The 25,637-nt window shown below is 50.5% G+C and overlaps 38 non-coding genes across 38 annotated transcripts; all 38 read left to right on the plus strand.

Moving 5' to 3' along the window:
• Positions 1-1,142: 1,142 nt before the first annotated feature.
• Positions 1,143-1,224, plus strand: trnal-aag (transfer RNA leucine (anticodon AAG)). The gene has a single exon. It is a non-coding gene; the product is annotated as a tRNA-Leu (tRNA).
• Positions 1,225-1,676: 452 nt separating this feature from the next.
• On the plus strand, positions 1,677-1,748 carry trnag-ucc (transfer RNA glycine (anticodon UCC)). Its single transcript has one exon. It is a non-coding gene; the product is annotated as a tRNA-Gly (tRNA).
• A 92-nt stretch (positions 1,749-1,840) lies between these two features.
• On the plus strand, positions 1,841-1,922 carry trnal-aag (transfer RNA leucine (anticodon AAG)). The gene has a single exon. It is a non-coding gene; the product is annotated as a tRNA-Leu (tRNA).
• Positions 1,923-2,374: 452 nt separating this feature from the next.
• Positions 2,375-2,446, plus strand: trnag-ucc (transfer RNA glycine (anticodon UCC)). Its single transcript has one exon. It is a non-coding gene; the product is annotated as a tRNA-Gly (tRNA).
• A 92-nt stretch (positions 2,447-2,538) lies between these two features.
• Positions 2,539-2,620, plus strand: trnal-aag (transfer RNA leucine (anticodon AAG)). Its single transcript has one exon. It is a non-coding gene; the product is annotated as a tRNA-Leu (tRNA).
• Positions 2,621-2,749: 129 nt separating this feature from the next.
• Positions 2,750-2,831, plus strand: trnal-uag (transfer RNA leucine (anticodon UAG)). The gene has a single exon. It is a non-coding gene; the product is annotated as a tRNA-Leu (tRNA).
• Positions 2,832-3,185: 354 nt separating this feature from the next.
• Positions 3,186-3,257, plus strand: trnag-ucc (transfer RNA glycine (anticodon UCC)). Its single transcript has one exon. It is a non-coding gene; the product is annotated as a tRNA-Gly (tRNA).
• Positions 3,258-3,349: 92 nt separating this feature from the next.
• On the plus strand, positions 3,350-3,424 carry trnal-aag (transfer RNA leucine (anticodon AAG)). The gene has a single exon. It is a non-coding gene; the product is annotated as a tRNA-Leu (tRNA).
• Positions 3,425-3,553: 129 nt separating this feature from the next.
• On the plus strand, positions 3,554-3,635 carry trnal-uag (transfer RNA leucine (anticodon UAG)). The gene has a single exon. It is a non-coding gene; the product is annotated as a tRNA-Leu (tRNA).
• A 354-nt stretch (positions 3,636-3,989) lies between these two features.
• trnag-ucc (transfer RNA glycine (anticodon UCC)) lies at positions 3,990-4,061 on the plus strand. Its single transcript has one exon. It is a non-coding gene; the product is annotated as a tRNA-Gly (tRNA).
• Positions 4,062-4,153: 92 nt separating this feature from the next.
• Positions 4,154-4,235, plus strand: trnal-aag (transfer RNA leucine (anticodon AAG)). Its single transcript has one exon. It is a non-coding gene; the product is annotated as a tRNA-Leu (tRNA).
• Positions 4,236-4,364: 129 nt separating this feature from the next.
• Positions 4,365-4,446, plus strand: trnal-uag (transfer RNA leucine (anticodon UAG)). The gene has a single exon. It is a non-coding gene; the product is annotated as a tRNA-Leu (tRNA).
• Positions 4,447-4,800: 354 nt separating this feature from the next.
• Positions 4,801-4,872, plus strand: trnag-ucc (transfer RNA glycine (anticodon UCC)). The gene has a single exon. It is a non-coding gene; the product is annotated as a tRNA-Gly (tRNA).
• A 92-nt stretch (positions 4,873-4,964) lies between these two features.
• On the plus strand, positions 4,965-5,046 carry trnal-aag (transfer RNA leucine (anticodon AAG)). Its single transcript has one exon. It is a non-coding gene; the product is annotated as a tRNA-Leu (tRNA).
• A 129-nt stretch (positions 5,047-5,175) lies between these two features.
• trnal-uag (transfer RNA leucine (anticodon UAG)) lies at positions 5,176-5,257 on the plus strand. The gene has a single exon. It is a non-coding gene; the product is annotated as a tRNA-Leu (tRNA).
• A 1,219-nt stretch (positions 5,258-6,476) lies between these two features.
• trnal-aag (transfer RNA leucine (anticodon AAG)) lies at positions 6,477-6,558 on the plus strand. Its single transcript has one exon. It is a non-coding gene; the product is annotated as a tRNA-Leu (tRNA).
• Positions 6,559-6,687: 129 nt separating this feature from the next.
• Positions 6,688-6,769, plus strand: trnal-uag (transfer RNA leucine (anticodon UAG)). The gene has a single exon. It is a non-coding gene; the product is annotated as a tRNA-Leu (tRNA).
• A 354-nt stretch (positions 6,770-7,123) lies between these two features.
• On the plus strand, positions 7,124-7,195 carry trnag-ucc (transfer RNA glycine (anticodon UCC)). Its single transcript has one exon. It is a non-coding gene; the product is annotated as a tRNA-Gly (tRNA).
• Positions 7,196-7,287: 92 nt separating this feature from the next.
• trnal-aag (transfer RNA leucine (anticodon AAG)) lies at positions 7,288-7,369 on the plus strand. Its single transcript has one exon. It is a non-coding gene; the product is annotated as a tRNA-Leu (tRNA).
• Positions 7,370-12,004: 4,635 nt separating this feature from the next.
• Positions 12,005-12,076, plus strand: trnag-ucc (transfer RNA glycine (anticodon UCC)). The gene has a single exon. It is a non-coding gene; the product is annotated as a tRNA-Gly (tRNA).
• A 92-nt stretch (positions 12,077-12,168) lies between these two features.
• trnal-aag (transfer RNA leucine (anticodon AAG)) lies at positions 12,169-12,250 on the plus strand. The gene has a single exon. It is a non-coding gene; the product is annotated as a tRNA-Leu (tRNA).
• A 128-nt stretch (positions 12,251-12,378) lies between these two features.
• On the plus strand, positions 12,379-12,461 carry trnal-uag (transfer RNA leucine (anticodon UAG)). The gene has a single exon. It is a non-coding gene; the product is annotated as a tRNA-Leu (tRNA).
• Positions 12,462-12,814: 353 nt separating this feature from the next.
• trnag-ucc (transfer RNA glycine (anticodon UCC)) lies at positions 12,815-12,886 on the plus strand. The gene has a single exon. It is a non-coding gene; the product is annotated as a tRNA-Gly (tRNA).
• Positions 12,887-12,978: 92 nt separating this feature from the next.
• On the plus strand, positions 12,979-13,060 carry trnal-aag (transfer RNA leucine (anticodon AAG)). The gene has a single exon. It is a non-coding gene; the product is annotated as a tRNA-Leu (tRNA).
• Positions 13,061-13,189: 129 nt separating this feature from the next.
• On the plus strand, positions 13,190-13,271 carry trnal-uag (transfer RNA leucine (anticodon UAG)). The gene has a single exon. It is a non-coding gene; the product is annotated as a tRNA-Leu (tRNA).
• Positions 13,272-13,625: 354 nt separating this feature from the next.
• On the plus strand, positions 13,626-13,697 carry trnag-ucc (transfer RNA glycine (anticodon UCC)). Its single transcript has one exon. It is a non-coding gene; the product is annotated as a tRNA-Gly (tRNA).
• Positions 13,698-13,789: 92 nt separating this feature from the next.
• On the plus strand, positions 13,790-13,871 carry trnal-aag (transfer RNA leucine (anticodon AAG)). Its single transcript has one exon. It is a non-coding gene; the product is annotated as a tRNA-Leu (tRNA).
• Positions 13,872-14,000: 129 nt separating this feature from the next.
• trnal-uag (transfer RNA leucine (anticodon UAG)) lies at positions 14,001-14,082 on the plus strand. The gene has a single exon. It is a non-coding gene; the product is annotated as a tRNA-Leu (tRNA).
• A 354-nt stretch (positions 14,083-14,436) lies between these two features.
• Positions 14,437-14,508, plus strand: trnag-ucc (transfer RNA glycine (anticodon UCC)). The gene has a single exon. It is a non-coding gene; the product is annotated as a tRNA-Gly (tRNA).
• Positions 14,509-15,626: 1,118 nt separating this feature from the next.
• On the plus strand, positions 15,627-15,708 carry trnal-uag (transfer RNA leucine (anticodon UAG)). The gene has a single exon. It is a non-coding gene; the product is annotated as a tRNA-Leu (tRNA).
• A 353-nt stretch (positions 15,709-16,061) lies between these two features.
• On the plus strand, positions 16,062-16,133 carry trnag-ucc (transfer RNA glycine (anticodon UCC)). Its single transcript has one exon. It is a non-coding gene; the product is annotated as a tRNA-Gly (tRNA).
• A 92-nt stretch (positions 16,134-16,225) lies between these two features.
• trnal-aag (transfer RNA leucine (anticodon AAG)) lies at positions 16,226-16,307 on the plus strand. The gene has a single exon. It is a non-coding gene; the product is annotated as a tRNA-Leu (tRNA).
• Positions 16,308-16,436: 129 nt separating this feature from the next.
• Positions 16,437-16,518, plus strand: trnal-uag (transfer RNA leucine (anticodon UAG)). The gene has a single exon. It is a non-coding gene; the product is annotated as a tRNA-Leu (tRNA).
• A 354-nt stretch (positions 16,519-16,872) lies between these two features.
• On the plus strand, positions 16,873-16,944 carry trnag-ucc (transfer RNA glycine (anticodon UCC)). Its single transcript has one exon. It is a non-coding gene; the product is annotated as a tRNA-Gly (tRNA).
• A 92-nt stretch (positions 16,945-17,036) lies between these two features.
• Positions 17,037-17,118, plus strand: trnal-aag (transfer RNA leucine (anticodon AAG)). Its single transcript has one exon. It is a non-coding gene; the product is annotated as a tRNA-Leu (tRNA).
• Positions 17,119-17,247: 129 nt separating this feature from the next.
• trnal-uag (transfer RNA leucine (anticodon UAG)) lies at positions 17,248-17,329 on the plus strand. The gene has a single exon. It is a non-coding gene; the product is annotated as a tRNA-Leu (tRNA).
• Positions 17,330-17,682: 353 nt separating this feature from the next.
• On the plus strand, positions 17,683-17,754 carry trnag-ucc (transfer RNA glycine (anticodon UCC)). The gene has a single exon. It is a non-coding gene; the product is annotated as a tRNA-Gly (tRNA).
• A 92-nt stretch (positions 17,755-17,846) lies between these two features.
• On the plus strand, positions 17,847-17,928 carry trnal-aag (transfer RNA leucine (anticodon AAG)). The gene has a single exon. It is a non-coding gene; the product is annotated as a tRNA-Leu (tRNA).
• Positions 17,929-25,637: the final 7,709 nt, after the last annotated feature.

Raw genomic sequence — 25,637 nt, forward strand, 5'->3', positions numbered from 1 at the left:
GGTCCTCTGCCATCAAGTCCAGTCCAGCTCCCTCCTGACCGGTCAGCACACTGATGAGTATCTGGCCATACTCATTGCCCACAGATGTGAGCCAGAGTGCTGCCCCCTTGGCTGTCCCAGCAAGCTTATTCGTGAATAAAAAATGAACCAGTCTGAATGTGATACAGAAATACTGAATTACTGACTGGAAGTAGTTAATGCGTGTAGCCTATTTTAACGTAAATAATATCTTCAAACCTTTTTGTTGGAATCCATCTTTAAAATGGTGCCAAACACGGATGTCAGCTTGGCCTTGATGTCATCCAGCCTGTTAAGGATGTCCTGACTGTAGACAGACGGGAGCCACTTGCAGCATGGCACCACAGAAGGCTCTGGTGGCTCAGGGAAGACCATGGGCATTAGTCCGGGACACTGGAGGAAGGCCAGGCACTCGGTGGTGTATCGAGCCACACGGTTAAGCCACTCCTCTGTGTGGTTCTCCTGCAGCTGTTTCAATAGCCGCGTAGGGCTGTTGCCCAGGCCTCTGTCCCGCAGCAGCCGGATCACCCGTATGTCACAGGCATACCTTTGTCAAAGACAAATACATCAGTAAGAACTCATGAAAGTATTGTTCTGATTATATTTGGGAATGTAAGAGAAAAGAGAGATGACACCCACTTTTGAGTCAGGATGACCCTGAACTCTGATCTGTGAGCCAAGTCCAGCTGCATTAGGACAGTCTGGCTCCAGGAGACGTGGGAGGCTTTACATTTGGTGCAGATCAGCGTCTCCGTCACCATGTTGTAGGTCCTGTCCACGTCCAAGACCCGTCGTGACCTCTTGTGAAGCCCTGCCCCATCTGATGTCATCTGATGAACTGCCCATAAGCGGGGTGGGGACAGACCACCCTCGCCTTCCACAGCCTGTAGGTCATCCACACCAGCAGTGGGTGGGCAAAAAAGCAGTCTGGAGCAGGGGCCTGGTGGTACAGCTGGCTTGGCTGAGGTGGGTAATACCACAACCCACCGCTGCCATTATGACCAGCAGCGCAAGAAGAGATGGCTTGAGCCTTGCCCTCAAACCACAGTCGTGACACTTCTGTTGCCCGCCATCTCGCTGACCGAAGCGAGGAACTCCTCCCTTCTGAGGACCTCCACCCGTCGGGTAGTGTGGCCGAGCGGTCTAAGGCGCTGGATTAAGGCTCCAGTCTCTTCGGGGGTGTGGGTTTGAATCCCACCGCTGCCATTATGACCAGCAGCGCAAGAAGAGATGGCTTGGGCCTTGCCCTCAAACCACAGTCGTGACACTTCTGTTGCCCGCCATCTCGCTGACCGAATCTTATCTTATCTTGTGATTTTCGAAGACCGAGCCTGTCCTTTCATCAGGGCCTCGTGAGCAAACGTCGACGTCCCTCTCCGCATTTGCTGCAAGTCTTGGGAGTCTGAGCCACGCCCTGCTTGCAGTGTCTGGAGGCGACCAAATTTGAGCAAGCTTTTTGATACAGCTGTTGCCTCCGCTTCCAGAGACGCCTTGCGGTTTGAGGACCGCTACTCTTGTCTTGAGCTAGCAAAGGCTAGGCCAGTCTGTTGAACTGCCTGCTTCACAAGAGTGAAAAATATGTCGGGACTGCAAAGGGCCTGACTGACAGGCCTGCATTGGCTTAGCCTTGTTGCGAAGGCTTTTCCCCTGTCTGTGTGGCGTTGGTGGTATAGTGGTTAGCATAGCTGCCTTCCAAGCAGTTGACCCGGGTTTGATTCCCGGCCAACGCAACGACCCTCTCTTTAAGGTCCTCTTTACTGCCTCCCTAGGGCCTCCGGTCTTGCTGTAAGATTGCCCCGCCTCATTGGTGAGCCACCACTGCGGTAGCGTGGCCGAGCGGTCTAAGGCGCTGGATTAAGGCTCCAGTCTCTTCGGGGGCGTGGGTTTGAATCCCACCGCTGCCATTATGACCAGCAGCGCAAGAAGAGATGGCTTGGGCCTTGCCCTCAAACCACAGTCGTGACACTTCTGTTGCCCGCCATCTCGCTGACCGAATCTTATCTTATCTTGTGATTTTCGAAGACCGAGCCTGTCCTTTCATCAGGGCCTCGTGAGCAAACGTCGACGTCCCTCTCCGCATTTGCTGCAAGTCTTGGGAGTCTGAGCCACGCCCTGCTTGCAGTGTCTGGAGGCGACCAAATTTGAGCAAGCTTTTTGATACAGCTGTTGCCTCCGCTTCCAGAGACGCCTTGCGGTTTGAGGACCGCTACTCTTGTCTTGAGCTAGCAAAGGCTAGGCCAGTCTGTTGAACTGCCTGCTTCACAAGAGTGAAAAATATGTCGGGACTGCAAAGGGCCTGACTGACAGGCCTGCATTGGCTTAGCCTTGTTGCGAAGGCTTTTCCCCTGTCTGTGTGGCGTTGGTGGTATAGTGGTTAGCATAGCTGCCTTCCAAGCAGTTGACCCGGGTTTGATTCCCGGCCAACGCAACGACCCTCTCTTTAAGGTCCTCTTTACTGCCTCCCTAGGGCCTCCGGTCTTGCTGTAAGATTGCCCCGCCTCATTGGTGAGCCACCACTGCGGTAGCGTGGCCGAGCGGTCTAAGGCGCTGGATTAAGGCTCCAGTCTCTTCGGGGGCGTGGGTTTGAATCCCACCGCTGCCATTATGACCAGCAGCGCAAGAAGAGATGGCTTGGGCCTTGCCCTCAAACCACAGTCGTGACACTTCTGTTGCCCGCCATCTCGCTGACCGAAGCGAGGAACTCTTCCCTTCTGAGAACCTCCACCCGTGGGGTAGTGTGGCCGAGTGGCCTAAGGCGCTGGATTTAGGCTCCAGTCTCTCCGGAGGCGTGGGTTCAAATCCCACCGCTGCCATTATCTTGTGATTTTCGAAGACCGAGCCTGTCCTTTCATCAGGGCATCGTGAGCAAACGTCGACGTCCCTCTCCGCATTTGCTGCAAGTCTTGGGAGTCTGAGCCACGCCCTGCTTGCAGTGTCTGGAGGCGACCAAATTTGAGCAAGCTTTTTGATACAGCTGCTGCCTCCGCTTCCAGAGACGCCTTGCGGTTTGAGGACCGCTACTCTCGTGCTGAGCTAGCAAAGGCTAGGCCAGTCTGTTGAACTGCCTGCTTCACAAGAGTGAAAAATATGTCGGGACTGCAAAGGGCCTGACTGACAGGCCTGCATTGGCTTAGCCTTGATGCGAAGGCTTTTCCCCTGTCTGTGTGGCGTTGGTGGTATAGTGGTTAGCATAGCTGCCTTCCAAGCAGTTGACCCGGGTTCGATTCCCGGCCAACGCAACGACCCTCTCTTTAAGGTCCTCTTTACTGCCTCCCTAGGGCCTCCGGTCTTGCTGTAAGATCGCCCCGCCTCATTGGTGAGCCACCACTGCGGTAGCGTGGCCGAGCGGTCTAAGGCGCTGGATTAAGGCTCTTCGGGGGCGTGGGTTCGAATCCCACCGCTGCCATTATGACCAGCAGCGCAAGAAGAGATGGCTTGGGCCTTGCCCTCAAACCACAGTCGTGACACTTCTGTTGCCCGCCATCTCGCTGACCGAAGCGAGGAACTCTTCCCTTCTGAGGACCTCCAACCGTGGGGTAGTGTGGCCGAGCGGTCTAAGGCGCTGGATTTAGGCTCCAGTCTCTCCGGAGGCGTGGGTTCAAATCCCACCGCTGCCATTATCTTGTGATTTTCGAAGACCGAGCCTGTCCTTTCATCAGGGCCTCGTGAGCAAACGTCGACGTCCCTCTCCGCATTTGCTGCAAGTCTTGGGAGTCTGAGCCACGCCCTGCTTGCAGTGTCTGGAGGCGACCAAATTTGAGCAAGCTTTTTGATACAGCTGCTGCCTCCGCTTCCAGAGACGCCTTGCGGTTTGAGGACCGCTACTCTCGTGCTGAGCTAGCAAAGGCTAGACCAGTCTGTTGAACTGCCTGCTTCACAAGAGTGAAAAATATGTCGGGACTGCAAAGGGCCTGACTGACAGGCCTGCATTGGCTTAGCCTTGATGCGAAGGCTTTTCCCCTGTCTGTGTGGCGTTGGTGGTATAGTGGTTAGCATAGCTGCCTTCCAAGCAGTTGACCCGGGTTCGATTCCCGGCCAACGCAACGACCCTCTCTTTAAGGTCTTCTTTACTGCCTCCCTAGGGCCTCCGGTCTTGCTGTAAGATTGCCCCGCCTCATTGGTGAGCCACCACTGCGGTAGCGTGGCCGAGCGGTCTAAGGCGCTGGATTAAGGCTCCAGTCTCTTCGGGGGCGTGGGTTCGAATCCCACCGCTGCCATTATGACCAGCAGCGCAAGAAGAGATGGCTTGGGCCTTGCCCTCAAACCACAGTCGTGACACTTCTGTTGCCCGCCATCTCGCTGACCGAAGCGACGAACTCTTCCCTTCTGAGGACCTCCACCCGTGGGGTAGTGTGGCCGAGCGGTCTAAGGCGCTGGATTTAGGCTCCAGTCTCTCCGGAGGCGTGGGTTCAAATCCCACCGCTGCCATTATCTTGTGATTTTCGAAGACCGAGCCTGTCCTTTCATCAGGGCCTCGTGAGCAAACGTCGACGTCCCTCTCCGCATTTGCTGCAAGTCTTGGGAGTCTGAGCCACGCCCTGCTTGCAGTGTCTGGAGGCGACCAAATTTGAGCAAGCTTTTTGATACAGCTGCTGCCTCCGCTTCCAGAGACGCCTTGCGGTTTGAGGACCGCTACTCTTGTGCTGAGCTAGCGAAGGCTAGGCCAGTCTGTTGAACTGCCTGCTTCACAAGAGTGAAAAATATGTCGGGACTGCAAAGGGCCTGACTGACAGGCCTGCATTGGCTTAGCCTTGTTGCGAAGGCTTTTCCCCTGTCTGTGTGGCGTTGGTGGTATAGTGGTTAGCATAGCTGCCTTCCAAGCAGTTGACCCGGGTTCGATTCCCGGCCAACGCAACGACCCTCTCTTTAAGGTCCTCTTTGCTGCCTCCCTAGGGCCTCCGGTCTTGCTGTAAGATCGCCCCGCCTCATTGGTGAGCCACCACTGCGGTAGCGTGGCCGAGCGGTCTAAGGCGCTGGATTAAGGCTCCAGTCTCTTCGGGGGCGTGGGTTCGAATCCCACCGCTGCCATTATGACCAGCAGCGCAAGAAGAGATGGCTTGGGCCTTGCCCTCAAACCACAGTCGTGACACTTCTGTTGCCCGCCATCTCGCTGACCGAAGCGAGGAACTCTTCCCTTCTGAGGACCTCCACCCGTGGGGTAGTGTGGCCGAGCGGTCTAAGGCGCTGGATTTAGGCTCCAGTCTCTCCGGAGGCGTGGGTTCAAATCCCACCGCTGCCATTATCTTGTGATTTTCGAAGACCGAGCCTGTCCTTTCATCAGGGCCTCGTGAGCAAACGTCGACGTCCCTCTCCGCATTTGCTGCAAGTCTTGGGAGTCTGAGCCACGCCCTGCTTGCAGTGTCTGGAGGCGACCAAATTTGAGCAAGCTTTTTGATACAGCTGTTGCCTCCGCTTCCAGAGACGCCTTGCGGTTTGAGGACCGCTACTCTTGTGCTGAGCTAGCGAAGGCTAGGCCAGTCTGTTGAACTGCCTGCTTCACAAGAGTGAAAAATATGTCGGGACTGCAAAGGGCCTGACTGACAGGCCTGCATTGGCTTAGCCTTGTTGCGAAGGCTTTTCCCCTGTCTGTGTGGCGTTGGTGGTATAGTGGTTAGCATAGCTCTGCCCTACAAAGGCTAAGAGCAGTATCAGCAAAAATGGCAAACTGAGAAAAACAGCTTTTTGTGTTTTTCTTACATCAAGTATAAGCATACAATTATATTCAACAACAAAGGGTATCATTAGATAGATCAAAGTGAGCTGAATATTAAACCATTTGTTTTTTGACATTCATGCAAAATTTGGTAGTGTTATAGGCTATACTGCACTTTGCCTTTGCATTACTGCTTATACTTGCATGGCCATTCAATAACATTTTGCAGTAAGTGTAGCAAGTGATCATAATCACTCAGTTTTTATATTAATTGAGGAGGTATTTACTACATTTTTAGTGAAGATATGCTTCTTGATGCCTTAACAATGGCATAGCTCTGTCATTTATACACATTTATGTAAAAATTTAACAAAGGCAAGTGAAACCAAGGCAGAATGCAGTAATGGCAAAGGCAAGTGAAACCAAGGCAGAATGCAGTAATGGCAAGTGAAATCAATGCAATTTATGTGGATACTGCAATCTGCCTTGGTTTCACTCTACTTTTCTGTACAAACTGCAAACTAAAAATGCAAATTAATCTAAGAAATGTATTAGGTAGCCATATGAAATTTGAACAGATCGAAGAGCAGATCCGGCACTTCTTATTAGTGCAAAAAAAAATTTTTGGAAAAAGTGCAGATACTGCTCTTAGCCTTTGTAGGGCAGAGCTGCCTTCCAAGCAGTTGACCCGGGTTCGATTCCCGGCCAACGCAACGACCCTCTCTTTAAGGTCCTCTTTGCTGCCTCCCTAGGGCCTCCGGTCTTGCTGTAAGATCGCCCCGCCTCATTGGTGAGCCACCACTGCGGTAGCGTGGCCGAGCGGTCTAAGGCGCTGGATTAAGGCTCCAGTCTCTTCGGGGGCGTGGGTTCGAATCCCACCGCTGCCATTATGACCAGCAGCGCAAGAAGAGATGGCTTGGGCCTTGCCCTCAAACCACAGTCGTGACACTTCTGTTGCCCGCCATCTCGCTGACCGAAGCGAGGAACTCTTCCCTTCTGAGGACCTCCACCCGTGGGGTAGTGTGGCCGAGCGGTCTAAGGCGCTGGATTTAGGCTCCAGTCTCTCCGGAGGCGTGGGTTCAAATCCCACCGCTGCCATTATCTTGTGATTTTCGAAGACCGAGCCTGTCCTTTCATCAGGGCCTCGTGAGCAAACGTCGACGTCCCTCTCCGCATTTGCTGCAAGTCTTGGGAGTCTGAGCCACGCCCTGCTTGCAGTGTCTGGAGGCGACCAAATTTGAGCAAGCTTTTTGATACAGCTGTTGCCTCCGCTTCCAGAGACGCCTTGCGGTTTGAGGACCGCTACTCTTGTGCTGAGCTAGCAAAGGCTAGGCCAGTCTGTTGAACTGCCTGCTTCACAAGAGTGAAAAATATGTCGGGACTGCAAAGGGCCTGACTGACAGGCCTGCATTGGCTTAGCCTTGTTGCGAAGGCTTTTCCCCTGTCTGTGTGGCGTTGGTGGTATAGTGGTTAGCATAGCTGCCTTCCAAGCAGTTGACCCGGGTTCGATTCCCGGCCAACGCAACGACACTCTCTTTAAGGTCCTCTTTGCTGCCTCCCTAGGGCCTCCGGTCTTGCTGTAAGATTGCCCCGCCTCATTGGTGAGCCACCACTGCGGTAGCGTGGCCGAGCGGTCTAAGGCGCTGGATTAAGGCTCCAGTCTCTTCGGGGGCGTGGGTTCGAATCCCACCGCTGCCATTATGACCAGCAGCGCAAGAAGAGATGGCTTGGGCCTTGCCCTCAAACCACAGTCGTGACACTTCTGTTGCCCGCCATCTCGCTGACCGAAGCGAGGAACTCTTCCCTTCTGAGGACCTCCACCAGGGGGTAGTGTGGCCGAGCGGTCTAAGGCGCTGCGTTCAAGCTGGGGAACATTCGGCCATCAAAGATGGGGAAGAAGGGGGGAGAAGGGGGAAGAAGAAAAGGGAGGGGAAAGGGAGGAAAAGAAGGAAAAGAGAGAAATAAAGGAAGGAATATGACTCTTTGCATGGATATCTACTTGATTAAAGTTGTTTTGGTGCTTGGACACACGTAGGAAACTTTTGATAATAATTTGATAATATAAACACTTCAGACGGGATTCGAACCTGCAAAAACTGAGAATGCTATGTTCAAGAACTGTCAATGACGTCACAATTAAGTGGATTTTTTTCATTTCTGCAAGCATTCTCAGCTATTTTAAATGTTTTAGGCTTACTGTGACTTCCGATTAGGCCTTTATTTACATGTAAAGCTCAGAATAAATACTACTAATAAATACTAAATAATGAATATGTGAAATATGCCATACAGGCAACATTATTAATGTAAATAATGAATAATGATTTGTTTTTGTTTTGTTTTCTAGCTCTGCCACCACCTGAAGGACTGGATTGTCCTCTGCAAAGGCTGATGTCATGGCTTGGATCTTTCCCTACATCTCCTTTATGCTATGGATTACTACTACTAATAATAATAATGAATAATTATTTGTTTTTGTTTTGTTTTCTACCTCTCCCACCTACCTGAAGGACTGGATTGTCCTCTGCAAAGGCTGATGTCCTGGCTTGGATCTTTCCCTACATCTCCTCTATTGTAGCGTGGTTCAGGAAACACCTCCCATATCATTGAATATTACTTGTGTTTTTCTGTTTGTGGTTCATAATGTATTGTTTTTTCAAGTATCAAATGTATAAATGAGGTGAAATGAACCTAATAAATAAATAACATACCATCTTGCTGTTACCAGATGGCACATCACCACCATTATGACATTATTATCACACTTATTGTCAATAAAATACCCACTAGTACATTTGTTGTTCACCAGTTTTTAATCCACAAGAAGGAAGCAAGGAAAAATAAAACAATAATAGACAGAAGAGAACAGAATACTAATAACACATATTTTAAACTATTTACAATATTTACAGTGGCATCCATCACTTCCTCGTCATCTCTGCCAACCAGTCCTCTTTGGAGAGGGTCTCTGCATTTGGGCAATAAACCCTGCCACGGGAATGGTTGTGCTGTGCCCAGTGGCAGCCGTGACAAATGACAAATGCAATGGCCTCTGAACTGAACTGCTGCCTAGACTTTGGACTGGAGCTGGACCCACTGCAGCAGCAGCCTCTGGTCCGAGCGCAGCAGCAACCGGCTGACGTCCTGCAGCAGCAACCTGCTGACTCCCCGCAGCAGCAGCCTGACGTCCCACAGCAGCGGCAGCCTGACCTCCCGCATCAACCTGCTGACCTCCAGCATCAGCAGCAGCCTGACGTCCCACAGCAGCGGCAGCCTGACCTCCCGCATCAACCTGCTGACCTCCAGCAGCAGCGGCAGCCTGACATCCCGCACCAACCTGCTGACCTCCAGCATCAGCAGCAGCCTGTTGTCCTGCAGACCCCACATGTGCTGTGGGTGGCTGTAAACAAAATTGATACACCACTAGTTTTAGCTTGTGTACTGATTTGAGTGTGCGCGCATGCACACACACACACACACACACACACACACACACACACACACACAGACACAGACGCACGCACGCACGCACACAACACACCTCCAGCAGCACCGGCAGCCTGACGTCCCACAGCATCAACCTGCTGACTTCTAGCAGCAGTGGCAGCTACCGGCGGACGTCCTGCAGCAGCAACCTGCTGACTCCCCGTAGCAGCCTGACGTCCAGCATCAGCAGCTTGTCATCCGGCAGTAGCAGCCTGACGTCCAGCAGCAGCATCCTGTTGTCCTACAGACCTCACATGTGCTGTGGGTGGCTGTAAACAAAATTGATACACCACTAGTTTTAGCTTGTGTACTGATTTGAGTGTGCGCACATGCACATGCACACGCACACGCACACACACACACACACACGCACGCGTTAGTTCAGGCAGGTCACAGAGTCTCGCTAGCTTCCCTGGATGGCCCAGCTGACTGTCAATCTATTTTTAATGCATAGCACCATAATGACTGATACAAAATGAATTCCAGACATAATCCCTTCACTTTACCCATTGCCATAGGTGACACAAACCACCTATTTTTTTAAAAATAATAATACAATCTGTTTTTTTTGGCTCATTAATTAATCTGACTTCCATTTCAAGGAATAAACCATTCTAAAAGGGTTACAATGTGTACATACGACAACAATAGCAAGAGTTTTCTGTAACCTGATCGTTTATCGTGGTTGTTATGAATATACCATGGGCTATATTAATATCAGGTATTAATATCAAGCTGTTATATACCTCCAGCCAATACTTTACAGTGAATTTGTGCAAAGGGATTGAGAGTGATAGACCTAACCTACAGTAGCCAGTAATATAATTAATACATATGTGGAAAATAGGTGGAAATTGTCGTTTATCATAAGCAATACCAACGTTGCTGTTATTTATAGCCTACCGGAAGTTGGCCAATGCGCTAAAAATAGCGATATTCAAGTCAGTGTTTTTCCCCCACGTAATGACGTTACAGCTAAATACATCCATTTGACAACATCACACAATAGCTGAAATTATTTATTTACTGTATATTATGTCATTGTATGCTAAAATGCTTCACCTAAATAGACGGGATATAGCCTAGCAATAGGTGCGTTTGCGATGAGCTGCGGCTGACTTAGGCTGACTTAGGCTGGCTTCATACGTCAACGAGAGCTGCAGAGTCTTAGCAGGAGGGGCGACTAGCACACGCAGCTCATCCCGGACAGTCTGACTGAGCTTACGTACCTGAAGTTACTCGCGAGAGACCTGGCTGGAGACCTCGCGGTAGATATCGCGGTAGATATCGCGGGATTTTGTATTAAATACAGTAAAACTTTTATTCTTGCTCATTAAAATGAGCTGACTGACGAAATAAATTGATATGATGTGTTTAAATAAACCACTGTTGTCATACAGTTAACAGGCCTGCATTGCAGCACATTAATTAAATATCAAGTGTTTTCCGTGTGTATATATTTAACCAACAGCATAAAATAGCAGAGTATCCTCACGTTTTCAGTAGGCTAGCCTACCGCTGTTCCAGAAATCACAAATAAGAAGGTATCCGTTCGATTTCTGTTCATTTTAGCAGATTCTAACGTAAGGAGCAGAGATTCTAGAACAGAGCAAGATGGATCACAGGGATAAGCTCCAGCGTCATCCCAGACGTTGGTTTTAGTGCAGTTGAACTGATCCGTCTTGGTCCGCTCTAGTGTCTTGGGTAAGGAGGCAGAACGAGACACCTGTCATACTCGTCATGGGGAGATTCTTCCAAACGGTCCTATCACAACTTTGAACTGACGTCATTGGGGTGGGTTTTGGCCAGCGCAGTTGCTTAAAAACGAACTGCGCTGAACTGCGCTGGCTGAGCTAAGACGCAGTCTCCCGAGATCTTGTATGGACATGTGACATGATGTCACGGGGGTAACTCCCACCGCGACTGCAAGAAGTCGGACATGATTTCTAACCAGTTTGCATTTCGTCTGTCCCAGTATGCACTCTGTTTAACCCAGCATGCATCACATCAAGTCAGATCTGCGCAGATTTTCGTCAAGTCAAACGCACCTATTGCCTATCAGCTGACTCCCGTTACGTGACGATTATAGCCATAAATCGATAATGACAACACCGCACGACAAGTGAAGTTATTTCTTAACATAACGTTCTATCATCCGACACTGTCAGAAATGTGTGCATACTCACCATTTTCGAAAAAAACAGGTAAACTCCAGCCGCTAATAATATAGCTAGACAGATACTCCTAGCGAACGTGAACACATCCCTGAGCAACAGCTTCCGCTCAATATTTCTCGCTTCTGATTGGTCAAATGTTGAAAATAATGAAGAGCAGGGATGGAGATTGGCTGAAAATGTTGAGAAATGTTGAAAATGGCGAAACGCGATTGGCCCTCTCTCAACATTGTTCAATATTTTACACGGCCGATCCGACGGCAGCTGGCGTTCAGGCTCCAGTCTCTCCGGAGGCGTGGGTTCAAATCCCACCGCTGCCATTATGTTGTGATTTTCGAAGCTGAGCCTGTCCTTTCATCAGGGCCTCGTGAGCAAACGTCGACGTCCCTCTCCGCATTTGCTGCAAGTCTTGGGAGTCTGAGCCACGCCCTGCTTGCAGTGACTGGAGGCGACCAAATTTGAGCAAGCTTTTTGATACAGCTGTTGCCTCCGCTTCCAGAGACGCCTTGCGGTTTGAGGACCGCTACTCTTGTGCTGAGCTAGCAAAGGCTAGGCCAGTCTGTTGAACTGCCCGCTTCACAAGAGTGAAAAATATGTCGGGACTGCAAAGGGCCTGACTGACAGGCCTGCATTGGCTTAGCCTTGTTGCGAAGGCTTTTCCCCTGTCTGTGTGGCATTGGTGGTATAGTGGTTAGCATAGCTGCCTTCCAAGCAGTTGACCCGGGTTCGATTCCCGGCCAACGCAACGACCCTCTCTTTAAGGTCCTCTTTGCTGCCTCCCTAGGGCCTCCGGTCTTGCTGTAAGATTGCCCCGCCTCATTGGTGAGCCACCACTGCGGTAGCGTGGCCGAGCGGTCTAAGGCGCTGGATTAAGGCTCCAGTCTCTTCGGGGGCGTGGGTTCGAATCCCACCGCTGCCATTATGACCAGCAGCGCAAGAAGAGATGGCTTGGGCCTTGCCCTCAAACCACAGTCGTGACACTTCTGTTGCCCGCCATCTCGCTGACCGAAGCGAGGAACTCTTCCCTTCTGAGGACCTCCACCCGTGGGGTAGTGTGGCCGAGCGGTCTAAGGCGCTGGATTTAGGCTCCAGTCTCTCCGGAGGCGTGGGTTCAAATCCCACCGCTCCCATTATCTTGTGATTTTCGAAGCTGAGCCTGTCCTTTCATCAGGGCCTCGTGAGCAAACGTCGACGTCCCTCTCCGCATTTGCTGCAAGTCTTGGGAGTCTGAGCCACGCCCTGCTTGCAGTGACTGGAGGCGACCAAATTTGAGCAAGCTTTTTGATACAGCTGTTGCCTCCGCTTCCAGAGACGCCTTGCGGTTTGAGGACCGCTACTCTTGTGCTGAGCTAGCAAAGGCTAAGCCAGTCTGTTGAACTGCCTGCTTCACAAGAGTGAAAAATATGTCGGGACTGCAAAGGGCCTGACTGACAGGCCTGCATTGGCTTAGCCTTGATGCGAAGGCTTTTCCCCTGTCTGTGTGGCGTTGGTGGTATAGTGGTTAGCATAGCTGCCTTCCAAGCAGTTGACCCGGGTTCGATTCCCGGCCAACGCAACGACCCTCTCTTTAAGGTCCTCTTTACTGCCTCCCTAGGGCCTCCGGTCTTGCTGTAAGATTGCCCCGCCTCATTGGTGAGCCATCACTGCGGTAGCGTGGCCGAGCGGTCTAAGGCGCTGGATTAAGGCTCCAGTCTCTTCGGGGGCGTGGGTTCGAATCCCACCGCTGCCATTATGACCAGCAGCGCAAGAAGAGATGGTTTGGGCCTTGCCCTCAAACCACAGTCGTGACACTTCTGTTGCCCGCCATCTCGCTGACCGAAGCGAGGAACTCTTCCCTTCTGAGGACCTCCTCCCGTGGGGTAGTGTGGCCGAGCGGGCTAAGGCGCTGGATTTAGGCTCCAGTCTCTCCGGAGGCGTGGGTTCAAATCCCACCGCTGCCATTATCTTGTGATTTTCGAAGACCGAGCCTGTCCTTTCATCAGGGCCTCGTGAGCAAACGTCGACGTCCCTCTCCGCATTTGCTGCAAGTCTTGGGAGTCTGAGCCACGCCCTGCTTGCAGTGTCTGGAGGCGACCAAATATGAGCAAGCTTTTTGATACAGCTGCTGCCTCCGCTTCCAGAGACGCCTTGCGGTTTGAGGACCGCTACTCTTGTGCTGAGCTAGCAAAGGCTAAGCCAGTCTGTTGAACTGCCTGCTTCACAAGAGTGAAAAATATGTCGGGACTGCAAAGGGCCTGACTGACAGGCCTGCATTGGCTTAGCCTTGATGCGAAGGCTTTTCCCCTGTCTGTGTGGCGTTGGTGGTATAGTGGTTAGCATAGCTGCCTTCCAAGCAGTTGACCCGGGTTCGATTCCCGGCCAACGCAACGACCCTCTCTTTAAGGTCCTCTTTACTGCCTCCCTAGGGCCTCCGGTCTTGCTGTAAGATTGCCCCGCCTCATTGGTGAGCCACCAATGCGGTAGCGTGGCCGAGCGGTCTAAGGCGCTGGATTAAGGCTCCAGTCTCTTCGGGGGCGTGGGTTCGAATCCCACCGCTGCCATTATGACCAGCAGCGCAAGAAGAGATGGCTTGGGCCTTGCCCTCAAACCACAGTCGTGACACTTCTGTTGCCCGCCATCTCGCTGACCGAAGCGAGGAACTCTTCCCTTCTGAGGACCTCCACCCGTGGGGTAGTGTGGCCGAGCGGTCTAAGACGTTGGATTTAGGCTCCAGTCTCTCCGGAGGCGTGGGTTCAAATCCCACCGCTGCCATTATCTTGTGATTTTCGAAGACCGAGCCTGTCCTTTCATCAGGGCCTCGTGAGCAAACGACGACGTCCCTCTCCGCATTTGCTGCAAGTCTTGGGAGTCTGAGCCACGCCCTGCTTGCAGTGTCTGGAGGCGACCACATTTGAGCAAGCTTTTTGATACAGCTGCTGCCTCCGCTTCCAGAGACGCCTTGCGGTTTGAGGACCGCTACTCTTGTGCTGAGCTAGCAAAGGCTAGGCCAGTCTGTTGAACTGCCTGCTTCACAAGAGTGAAAAATATGTCGGGACTGCAAAGGGCCTGACTGACAGGCCTGCATTGGCTTAGCCTTGATGCGAAGGCTTTTCCCCTGTCTGTGTGGCGTTGGTGGTATAGTGGTTAGCATAGCTGCCTTCCAAGCAGTTGACCCGGGTTCGATTCCCGGCCAACGCAACAACCCTCTCTTTAAGGTCCTCTTTACTGCCTCCCTAGGGCCTCCGGTCTTGCTGTAAGATTGCCCCGCCTCATTGATGAGCCACCACTGCGGTAGCGTGGCCGAGCGGTCTAATGCTAGAAGTATACTCGACGCGCCCGACCTGTCGCGCGACAATGTGACGTCAAAATGACGTAATTTCCTGTGTCGCTAGCCACATTTCAGCCGCGCGCCGACCTGTCGCGCACCGAACATTTGATATCAGGCGCGCGCGCCAACCTCGCACGACAACTAGGAAGAGATTGAAGCCAAGCTCACAGAGCCAGTGTCCTTCTACAGTCATCAACCACATAAACCACATTCAGGCATTATCATATAGCCTATCCAACATCTTAAATAAGCCCATTCATTTTTAAAACGACTGTAGTCATGAAGTTTGAATAATAGTAAGTTTGAGAAGTGGGAAGTTAACTTGGCTAGGCTGCAGCAAGAGTTGCCGTTTGGATGACTGATTTGTTTACAGTCGTGAACCACGTTGGATAAGTTAACGAAGTTACCAGTGAGAGTTGCAACAGGAGGATATTAGGGGGAAAGGACTAGGACCGAGGCACATAAGCATTCCAGCAAAAGGTAAGGAAGAGATTTATTTTCAACCAAAGGATATCTGCTAGACCTAAAAAAAATATATATCTTTCCATTTAGGGAGATTACACTCATCTCATAAACGAGATGGTAGGCTAATCCTTCAGTTGTGCAAGCTAAGTCTGAAATATCAGCAAAGAAGCTAGTTGCTACTGCCATTAACGTCAATGGATACCGTGCCTCTGTTCAGGAGAATACTGCAAATTGTGTCGCGACTACCACACGCAAGTATACATGGTTACAATGTTCCCCGTGACGTCAACATGTCGCACGACAAGTCGGGTGCGTCGAGTGTACTGACCGCTTAAGGCGCTGGATTAAGGCTCCAGTCTCTTCGGGGGCGTGGGTTCGAATCCCACCGCTGCCATTATGACCAGCAGCGCAAGAAGAGATGGCTTGGGCCTTGCCCTCAAACCACAGTCGTGACACTTCTGTTGCCCGCCATCTCGCTGACCGAAGCGACGAACTCTTCCCTTCTGAGGACCTCCACCCGTGGGGTAGTGTGGCCGAGCGGTCTAAGGCGCTGGATTTAGGCTCCAGTCTCTCCGGAGGCGTGGGTTCAAATCCCACCACTGCCATTATCTTGTGATTTTCGAAGACCGAGCCTGTCCTTTCAGCAGGCCTCGTGAGCAAACGTCGACGTCCCTCTCCGCATTTGCTCCAAGTCTTGGGAGTCTGAGCCACGCCCTGCTTGCAGTGTCTGGAGGCGACCAAATTTGAGCAAGCTTTTTGATACAGCTGTTGCCTCCGCTTCCAGAGACGCCTTGCGGTTTGAGGACCGCTACTCTTGTGCTGAGCTAGCAAAGGCTAGGCCAGTCTGTTGAACTGCCTGCTTCACAAGAGTGAAAAATATGTCGGGACTGCAAAGGGCCTGACTGACAGGCCTGCATTGGCTTAGCCTTGTTGCGAAGGCTTTTCCTCTGTCTGTGTGGCGTTGGTGGTATAGTGGTTAGCATAGCTGCCTTCCAAGCAGTGGACCCGGGTTCGATTCCCGGCCAACGCAACGACCCTCTCTTTAAGGTCCTCTTTGCTGCCTCCCTAGGGCCTCCGGTCTTGCTGTAAGATTGCCCCGCCTCATTGGTGAGCCACCACTGCGGTAGCGTGGCCGAGCGGTCTAAGGCGCTGGATTAAGGCTCCAGTCTCTTCGGGGGCGTGGGTTCGAATCCCACCGCTGCCATTATGACCAGCAGCGCAAGAAGAGATGGCTTGGGCCTTGCCCTCAAACCACAGTCGTGACACTTCTGTTGCCCGCCATCTCGCTGACCGAAGCGAGGAACTCTTCCCTTCTGAGGACCTCCACCCGTGGGGTAGTGTGGCCGAGCGGTCTAAGGCGCTGGATTTAGGCTCCAGTCTCTCCGGAGGCGTGGGTTCAAATCCCACCCCTGCCATTATCTTGTGATTTTCGAAGACCGAGCCCGTCCTTTCATCAGGGCCTCGTGAGCAAACGTCGACGTCCCTCTCCGCATTTGCTCCAAGTCTTGGGAGTCTGAGCCACGCCCTGCTTGCAGTGACTGGAGGCGACCAAATTTGAGCAAGCTTTTTGATACAGCTGTTGCCTCCGCTTCCAGAGACGCCTTGCGGTTTGAGGACCGCTACTCTTGTGCTGAGCTAGCAAAGGCTAGGCCAGTCTGTTGAACTGCCTGCTTCACAAGAGTGAAAAATATGTCGGGACTGCAAAGGGCCTGACTGACAGGCCTGCATTGGCTTAGCCTTGTTGCGAAGGCTTTTCCCCTGTCTGTGTGGCGTTGGTGGTATAGTGGTTAGCATAGCTGCCTTCCAAGCAGTTGATCCGGGTTCGATTCCCGGCCAACGCAACGACCCTCTCTTTAAGGTCCTCTTTGCTGCCTCCCTAGGGCCTCCGGTCTTGCTGTAAGATTGCCCCGCCTCATTGGTGAGCCACCACTGCGGTAGCGTGGCCGAGCGGTCTAAGGCGCTGGATTAAGGCTCCAGTCTCTTCGGGGGCGTGGGTTCGAATCCCACCGCTGCCATTATGACCAGTAGCGCAAGAAGAGATGGCTTGGGCCTTGCCCTCAAACCACAGTCGTGACACTTCTGTTGCCCGCCATCTCGCTGACCGAAGCGAGGAACTCTTCCCTTCTGAGGACCTCCACCCGTGGGGTAGTGTGGCCGAGCGGTCTAAGGCGCTGGATTTAGGCTCCAGTCTCTCCGGAGGCGTGGGTTCAAATCCCACCGCTGCCATTATCTTGTGATTTTCGAAGCTGAGCCTGTCCTTTCATCAGGGCCTCGTGAGCAAACGTCGACGTCCCTCTCCGCATTTGCTGCAAGTCTTGGGAGTCTGAGCCACGCCCTGCTTGCAGTGACTGGAGGCGACCAAATTTGAGCAAGCTTTTTGATACAGCTGTTGCCTCCGCTTCCAGAGACGCCTTGCGGTTTGAGGACCGCTACTCTTGTGCTGAGCTAGCAAAGGCTAGGCCAGTCTGTTGAACTGCCTGCTTCACAAGAGTGAAAAATATGTCGGGACTGCAAAGGGCCTGACTGACAGGCCTGCATTGGCTTAGCCTTGTTGCGAAGGCTTTTCCCCTGTCTGTGTGGCGTTGGTGGTATAGTGGTTAGCATAGCTGCTTTCCAAGCAGTTGACCCGGGTTCGATTCCCGGCCAACGCAACGACCCTCTCTTTAAGGTCCTCTTTGCTGCCTCCCTAGGGCCTCCGGTCTTGCTGTAAGATTGCCCCGCCTCATTGGTGAGCCACCACTGCGGTAGCGTGGCCGAGCGATTTAAGGCGCTGGATTAAGGCTCCAGTCTCTTCGGGGGCGTGGGTTCGAATCCCACCGCTGCCATTATGACCAGCAGCGCAAGAAGAGATGGCTTGGGCCTTGCCCTCAAACCACAGTCGTGACACTTCTGTTGCCCGCCATCTCGCTGACCGAAGCGAGGAACTCTTCCCTTCTGAGGACCTCCACCCGTGGGGTAGTGTGGCCGAGCGGTCTGTGGCACTTGGGTCACTATTTTTGATGGCCACTAGAGGGGATGAGCGCTCATTATGGCCCTTCCCTATATAAAGTGGGGAAGGGAAGGAATGGGGAGTGCCACTGATTGTCAGCACCTGTGTGCTGCTGCTCCTCAGACCAGGTGTGTAACCAGCCAAAGGAGGTTGTGAGTTTTCTCCACGCTGGGAGGTATGTACTAGGCCTCTTTTGTTCTCTGTTTGGAGAGATTGTGACTGTTCTTAAAAGTTGTTTTATCTTGTAACAGATGTAAGCAGATGTACTTTGTCCGGTGGTATGTATGAGTAATTTCAGCGTCTGCAGGTAATGAGAATTTCTTTTATTTAGTTTCTATATATTAACCTTTGTAAGAATATGCTGGTGATGCTACTTTTGTCTGTTGTAGAGACTACGGGGATCTTTGGCCATTGCTTCTGGGAGGAAGGCCGCATAGAGGCTTGGGTGTGGCAATCGCAGTTCCTTTTGGGTTTTTTGTCTTTTCTTTCGATTATGTGTAACTGTGTGTATATGCTTGTATTTTCCTTTCTGCTAGCCAGCAGCCGTGGTAATTGCTGATATATGAATCAGCTTGTGTGTATTACGTGACTGAATTGCTGTGCTGGTTAGCAGGTTTATTTTGTTTGTTTGTTTTGTTTTGTCCAACCATTCCCTATAAGTGTCTGTGTCTAACCCAGCGACTAGTGTATGTATGGGGTTGTTGGGAGGTGGAGCAGGGCTTATGTTTGTGACACATGTGCTTGAGTTGGAATCTTTTGTTTGGCACTGTGAGGCCTGGAGTGTATTTGATCTTTTGGTTTGATGTGAGTGTTTTTTGGTTGTAAACCCCCTGCTCTGTCTCAGAAAGTGAATGATTAGAAGCTGTGGTGGATCTAGCTAACTGGGGAATGCTTACTAAATGTTGCATGTGCTCTCAAACTGTTCTCCATGAAATACATGTAAAATAAATTATATTTTTATATTTCCAACCGTTATCTACCTCTGTGGTATTATTTCTAGGATATTAATCATTCTCATTTAACACTGGTCAGACTACAATTGGCGTAATCGGCAGCACGGTTTGAGAGCAACATTTAGTTTTTTGGGGAATGGTTTTGATATTGTTTTAAAAAGGAACAGCGGTTGTTGCAAACGACAACACCTGCGAGGCGAAGCGAAGTGGATCTATAACCTGCTCTGCTCTACTCTGTGTTCAGTTAAGCTTCCTGGTGAGACAACAAAGGGAAACCATGACGGAAGAGCTACAGGACCTTCGGGAGCAACTACAGAGGTTAAGAACTGAGAACGAAAGACTGAAAGGTAATGAACCTGGCCCTTCAGACCCCTCTGATCCTAGTCAACCTGCAAGACCAGGACAAAGACATTTGCAAGCTATTTATATTCCACGAGAGCGAAAATGTTCCATGTTCTCTGGTAAAGCCAGTCCTACATCTCTGTCAATAGATGACTGGGTAGAGGAAGTAGAAAGCTGTATTAGAGGTAGACACATGACTGACGTGGATAAAGCAATGTTTGTGTATGACCACCTTGAGGGGGAGGCACGTGCTGAAATACGGTTTAGACCTAGTAGGGTGAAGGAAGATGCAGAGGAGATTTTTAAGGTATTGCGGGAAATGTATAGGCCCTCCCATTCTTACGTAACATTACAACAAAAGTTCTTTGACAGAAAGCAGAAGGAGGGCGAATCACTGCAAGAGTTCTCTCATGCTCTGTTAGATTTGATGGACAAAGTGAAAAAGGCTAATGCAAATGCTGTACCTAATGCTGAAAATGTATTACGTGACCAATTTTGTGAAAATGTTAATGATCACACACTTCGTCGTGAGCTTAAGAGGGTGGTGAGGGATCATCCAGAACGGAGTTTATTAGAGCTGCGGAAGGAGGCCATACGTTGGGTGGAGGAGGGGCTTCCCCATAAAAGTAGATCAGCCCGCCCCCCCTCCCTTGCTTGTGAGGCTCAAGCGGTCTTTACCTGTGAAGAAAACACTGTAATTAAATCAGAGGTTGCAGAGTTGAAGGATATAATAATGAAACAACAAGCTCAATTAGACATGGTTCTTAAAACCTTAAGACCAGATGGCTCCCAAGCAATGGCGCCTAGGCAGGCACGCTATAGTAGATTCCGTCGGGCACCAGATGGACAGCCTATATGCATTAAGTGTAATAAGAGTGGTCACATCGCACGCTATTGTACATCAAACACCCACCCACCTAGCCTCAGGTCTCAAATGCCAGAGGAGACAAATAATCATTCGGGAAACTAGGTCCCCCCAGTGAGCAGAGCCACTCATTGGAGGTGGGGCCTCAAGGCTCAACACGGGTTGCAAAACCAATTGATAATTTGATAGGGTCTTGTCCTGTTTTATCAATAAAGATGGCTAATGTTGATGTTCCATGTTTACTTGATACAGGATCAATGGTCACAACTATTACGGAAAGTTTTTTTAAACAACACCTGGGTCTTTGCAGTGGTGGGGTTCAATCTTGCGGGTGGTTGGGTCTCAAAGCTGCAAATGGTTTGGATATTCCTTGTGTGGGATATGTAGACATTAATGTCACTGTATTTGATGTGTGTCTTCCTAACTGTGGAGTACTGGTGGTTAAAGATTCCATCCTTGCCTTACGAGAGCAGAAAATTAAAGTACCAGGTGTTTTAGGTATGAATGTAATTAAAAATTGTTATTCTGTTTTGTTTGGGAAGTATGGGTTAGAGTTGTTTCAGGCCCCTCAGGTGTTATCGGCGACCCCGGCCTGGAAAAAAGCCCTCCGCTGTTGCCAAAAAACAGAAGCCATCTTGCAGTCCCAAAAAGCACATAAGGTGAGGGTGCAGGGCAAGCGTTCCGTTAAGATTACAGCTGGTACACTCACTATGGTTCCTGTTACCTGCCCGCAGGGTTCCACACATCCAGTGGAGTTCCTCTTGGAACCCTTAGGACCAGAGGAGAATCCCCTTCCTGAGGGGTTGTTGTTGTCTCCTTGTTTAGTGTATGCAGAGAAAGGACTGGTGCATGCTCCCATCACTAATGTGGGTACTGAGGATGTATGGTTAACGCACCGCCGGGTTGTAGGGACAGTCCAGACCGTTAAGTCTTTGACAAAATCAGGGCCACAGTTAGAACTTTGTCCCGAAGATACTTTTACGGCATATGTGTCTGCTCAGACAGTGGCGTATACCCCCCCAAATGAAGGTCAGATGTCCTTTCCAGAGTTGTCAGGTCTTCCCATGTCCGAGAGGGAACAGGCACTAAGTCTCTTACGCAAGTATCAGTCTTTATTTTCTAAGCATGACGGAGACTTGGGCTGTTCCAGCCTAGTGCAGCATGAAATTCCTTTAACTAATGAAGTGCCTGTGCGACAACCCTATCGGAGGATTCCCCCCTCTCAGTATGATGCAGTAAGAGCCCACATCCAACAGCTCCTAGCCAGTAAGGTCATTAGGGAAAGCAGTAGTCCATACGCATCCCCCATAGTACTGGTACAAAAAAAAGATGGCAGCCTTCGGATGTGTGTGGATTACAGGCAGCTCAATGGCAGGACGAGGAAAGATGCGTATCCACTCCCGAGGATTGAAGAGTCCCTTGATGCCTTAACGGGAGCAAAGTGGTTTTCTACCATTGACCTGGCTAGTGGCTACAACCAAGTGGAGGTTGCTGAGAAAGATCGTGCTAAAACTGCTTTTTGTACCCCGTTTGGCCTCTTTGAGTTCATACGAATGCCTTTCGGTCTTTGCAATGCACCAGCAACCTTCCAGCGGTTAATGGAGCGCATGTTTGGCGATAAACGTTTTCAATCTGTTTTACTGTACTTGGATGATGTCATTGTTTTTTCTAACACTGTCCAGGAACACCTGCAGCGATTGGAAGAAGTGTTTTCTAGACTCCAACAGCAAGACCTAAAGGTGAAACTGAGCAAATGCAACTTCTTTCAGAAGCGGGTGAAATATCTTGGTCATGTGGTGTCCAACGATGGCGTGGCCACAGATCCAGAGAAAGTAGCTGCAGTGCGGGAGTGGCGGCAACCTGAACATCTGGCAGAACTCCGCGCTTTCCTTGGATTTGCAAGCTACTACCGTAGATTTGTTGAAGGCTTTGCAAAATTAGCGGCACCTCTCCATGCCCTAGTGGCCAAACTGTGCAGCACCCGTCGAAGGGGTAAGACTCCTCATCTTTCTCTGGACGGCTTGTGGGATGGTCAATGTGAAGAGGCTTTCCAAGCCCTGAAAGAAAGACTTGTAACTGCACCTGTTTTAGCATATGCAAATTTCCAGAAGCCCTTTGTACTGGAAATAGATGCTAGTTTCCATGGGCTCGGAGCAGTCCTCTCTCAAGAGCAAGAGGGTAAGTTGCGCCCAATTGCTTTTGCAAGCCGTAGTTTGAGGAAAGGGGAAAGAAATATGGACAATTACAGTTCAATGAAGTTGGAGTGTCTTGCCTTGAAATGGGCCGTCTGTGAGAAGTTCAGGGAATATTTGCTGGGCAATTTTTTCACTGTATACACAGATAATAACCCCTTGTGTCACTTGCAGACCTCTAAGGTTGCTGCACTGGAGCAGAGATGGTTGTCACAGCTGTCCTCTTTCAACTTCACCATAAAATATCGTCCTGGACGGGTCAATGGAAACGCTGATGGTCTGTCACGGCAAGTCATTGCGAAGACCTTTCCTGGGACTGAGGTTCCACCATGTCTACGGGAAGGATGGGTATGGCCCCCGCATGAACAGGTTGAGGTGATTGGGGCAGAGATATCAGCTTTTCCAGAATGTTCACAGACAGATTTAGCTTTGTTGCAGGCCCTGGACCCCATCATTGGCCCCATCTGTACTGCGTGGAAGGAGGGCCATCCACCAGGCCCTAGAGATTTGGATGGAGCCGGTCGAGCGGTGAGAGAGCTCGCCCGGCAATGGCCTCGGCTGGTGGAGAGAGAGGGATGCCTGTATCGGCTAATCTACACTCCAGATGGTCATCAGGAGGTGGCTCAGTTGCTGTTACCCCAGTGTCTCCAGAAGGAGGTAATATCCAGCCTGCATGATGCACACGGCCACCAGGGGGTTGACAGAACGGCGGAGCTGGTGAAGAGTCGCTGTTATTGGCCAGGTATGTGGAAGGATGTGGCGAGGTGGTGTAAGGAGTGCAGACGGTGCATCCTGGCCAAGGCTGTCCAGCCTAAAATAAGGACCTACCTCGGGACACTTCAAGCTACGAGACCTCATGAAATCTTAGCAATGGACTTCACCATCCTCGAGCCAGCAAGTGATGGTAGGGAAAATATACTGGTGCTCACTGACGTCTTCTCCAAATTTACACAGGCCATTCCCACTCGAGACCAAAAGGCCTGCACTGTTGCAGATGTTCTTGTGCGTCATTGGTTTAGTGTGTATGGGGCACCCTGTCGACTGCATTCGGATCAGGGTAGAAACTTTGAAAGTAGCCTGATACAGCAATTGTGTCGGACCTATGGGATGGGGAAAAGCCGCACCACTGCCTATCATCCTCAGGGAAATGGGCAGTGTGAGCGGTTTAATAGGACATTACACGATCTTCTCCGCACCCTCCCCCCAGAGAAGAAAAGGCGGTGGCCCCAGTATCTTCCGCATTTAGTATATGCTTATAACACTACTGTGCATCAATCAACTGGTATGACGCCATATTTTTTGATGTTTGGATGTGAGCCACGATTACCAGTTGATTTTTTGTTAGGGGGTGTTTGCGTTCCTCAACAAGAAGCTCCTGATTCCTGGGTGCAGGAGCACCAAGATCGTCTGCAGCAGGCATATGCCCAAGTTCGAGAGCGGCTGCAAGAAAGGGTGTCACAACGGGACCAGAAGTATTCCTCTAAAGTGAACGACAAAGGATTTAAAGAAGGTGAGCTGGTTTACTTGAAAGACCATCGTTCTCTTGGTAGGAATAAAATACAAGATGTTTGGAACCCCTGTCTGTATAAAGTGATGTGTGCTCCCGAAGATCGAGGAGTGGTGTATTCTGTTGTACCAGTGTCTCGGGAGGGTCCCGTGAAGCGAGTGCACAGGACTGAGATGAGAGCAGCACTGCTGCCATTGCCACCGAACCCCTTGCTAAACAGCGAACCATCTACCTGGGAACCAGAGGAGGATGAAGGTGAGCCAACTGTCGCAGTGCTTGAGCACCCTTATGAGTCTGTCGCTTACTCTGCCCCTACCAGTCCTGGAGGTGTGCCTGAAGCTGACCCACAATCAGAGGAAAGACCCCCATTGAGACGATCCGGACGGGACACGGCGGGTCAACATTCAAATCCATTTAGGCTCCCTATGCCTGTGGTATCTACTATGGGGGATGGGTTGGGCCTAAGTGAGGGTGAATAAGTTGGGTATGGGTAGTAGTTGGGGAACTGTCCAATTGTGTCCATTCCTCTAGTTCATCGACGGGGCGCCGATTCATTTTGGGGGGTTAAAATGTGGCACTTGGGTCACTATTTTTGATGGCCACTAGAGGGGATGAGCGCTCATTATGGCCCTTCCCTATATAAAGTGGGGAAGGGAAGGAATGGGGAGTGCCACTGATTGTCAGCACCTGTGTGCTGCTGCTCCTCAGACCAGGTGTGTAACCAGCCAAAGGAGGTTGTGAGTTTTCTCCACGCTGGGAGGTATGTACTAGGCCTCTTTTGTTCTCTGTTTGGAGAGATTGTGACTGTTCTTAAAAGTTGTTTTATCTTGTAACAGATGTAAGCAGATGTACTTTGTCCGGTGGTATGTATGAGTAATTTCAGCGTCTGCAGGTAATGAGAATTTCTTTTATTTAGTTTCTATATATTAACCTTTGTAAGAATATGCTGGTGATGCTACTTTTGTCTGTTGTAGAGACTACGGGGATCTTTGGCCATTGCTTCTGGGAGGAAGGCCGCATAGAGGCTTGGGTGTGGCAATCGCAGTTCCTTTTGGGTTTTTTGTCTTTTCTTTCGATTATGTGTAACTGTGTGTATATGCTTGTATTTTCCTTTCTGCTAGCCAGCAGCCGTGGTAATTGCTGATATATGAATCAGCTTGTGTGTATTACGTGACTGAATTGCTGTGCTGGTTAGCAGGTTTATTTTGTTTGTTTGTTTTGTTTTGTCCAACCATTCCCTATAAGTGTCTGTGTCTAACCCAGCGACTAGTGTATGTATGGGGTTGTTGGGAGGTGGAGCAGGGCTTATGTTTGTGACACATGTGCTTGAGTTGGAATCTTTTGTTTGGCACTGTGAGGCCTGGAGTGTATTTGATCTTTTGGTTTGATGTGAGTGTTTTTTGGTTGTAAACCCCCTGCTCTGTCTCAGAAAGTGAATGATTAGAAGCTGTGGTGGATCTAGCTAACTGGGGAATGCGTACTAAATGTTGCATGTGCTCTCAAACTGTTCTCCATGAAATACATGTAAAATAAATTATATTTTTATATTTCCAACCGTTATCTACCTCTGTGGTATTATTTCTAGGATATTAATCATTCTCATTTAACACTGGTCAGACTACAGGTCTAAGGCGCTGGATTTAGGCTCCAGTCTCTCCGGAGGCGTGGGTTCAAATCCCACCGCTG

Source organism: Sardina pilchardus, chromosome 15 (assembly GCF_963854185.1).
Source record: "Sardina pilchardus chromosome 15, fSarPil1.1, whole genome shotgun sequence".
Classification (NCBI taxonomy): Eukaryota; Metazoa; Chordata; class Actinopteri; order Clupeiformes; family Clupeidae; genus Sardina; species Sardina pilchardus.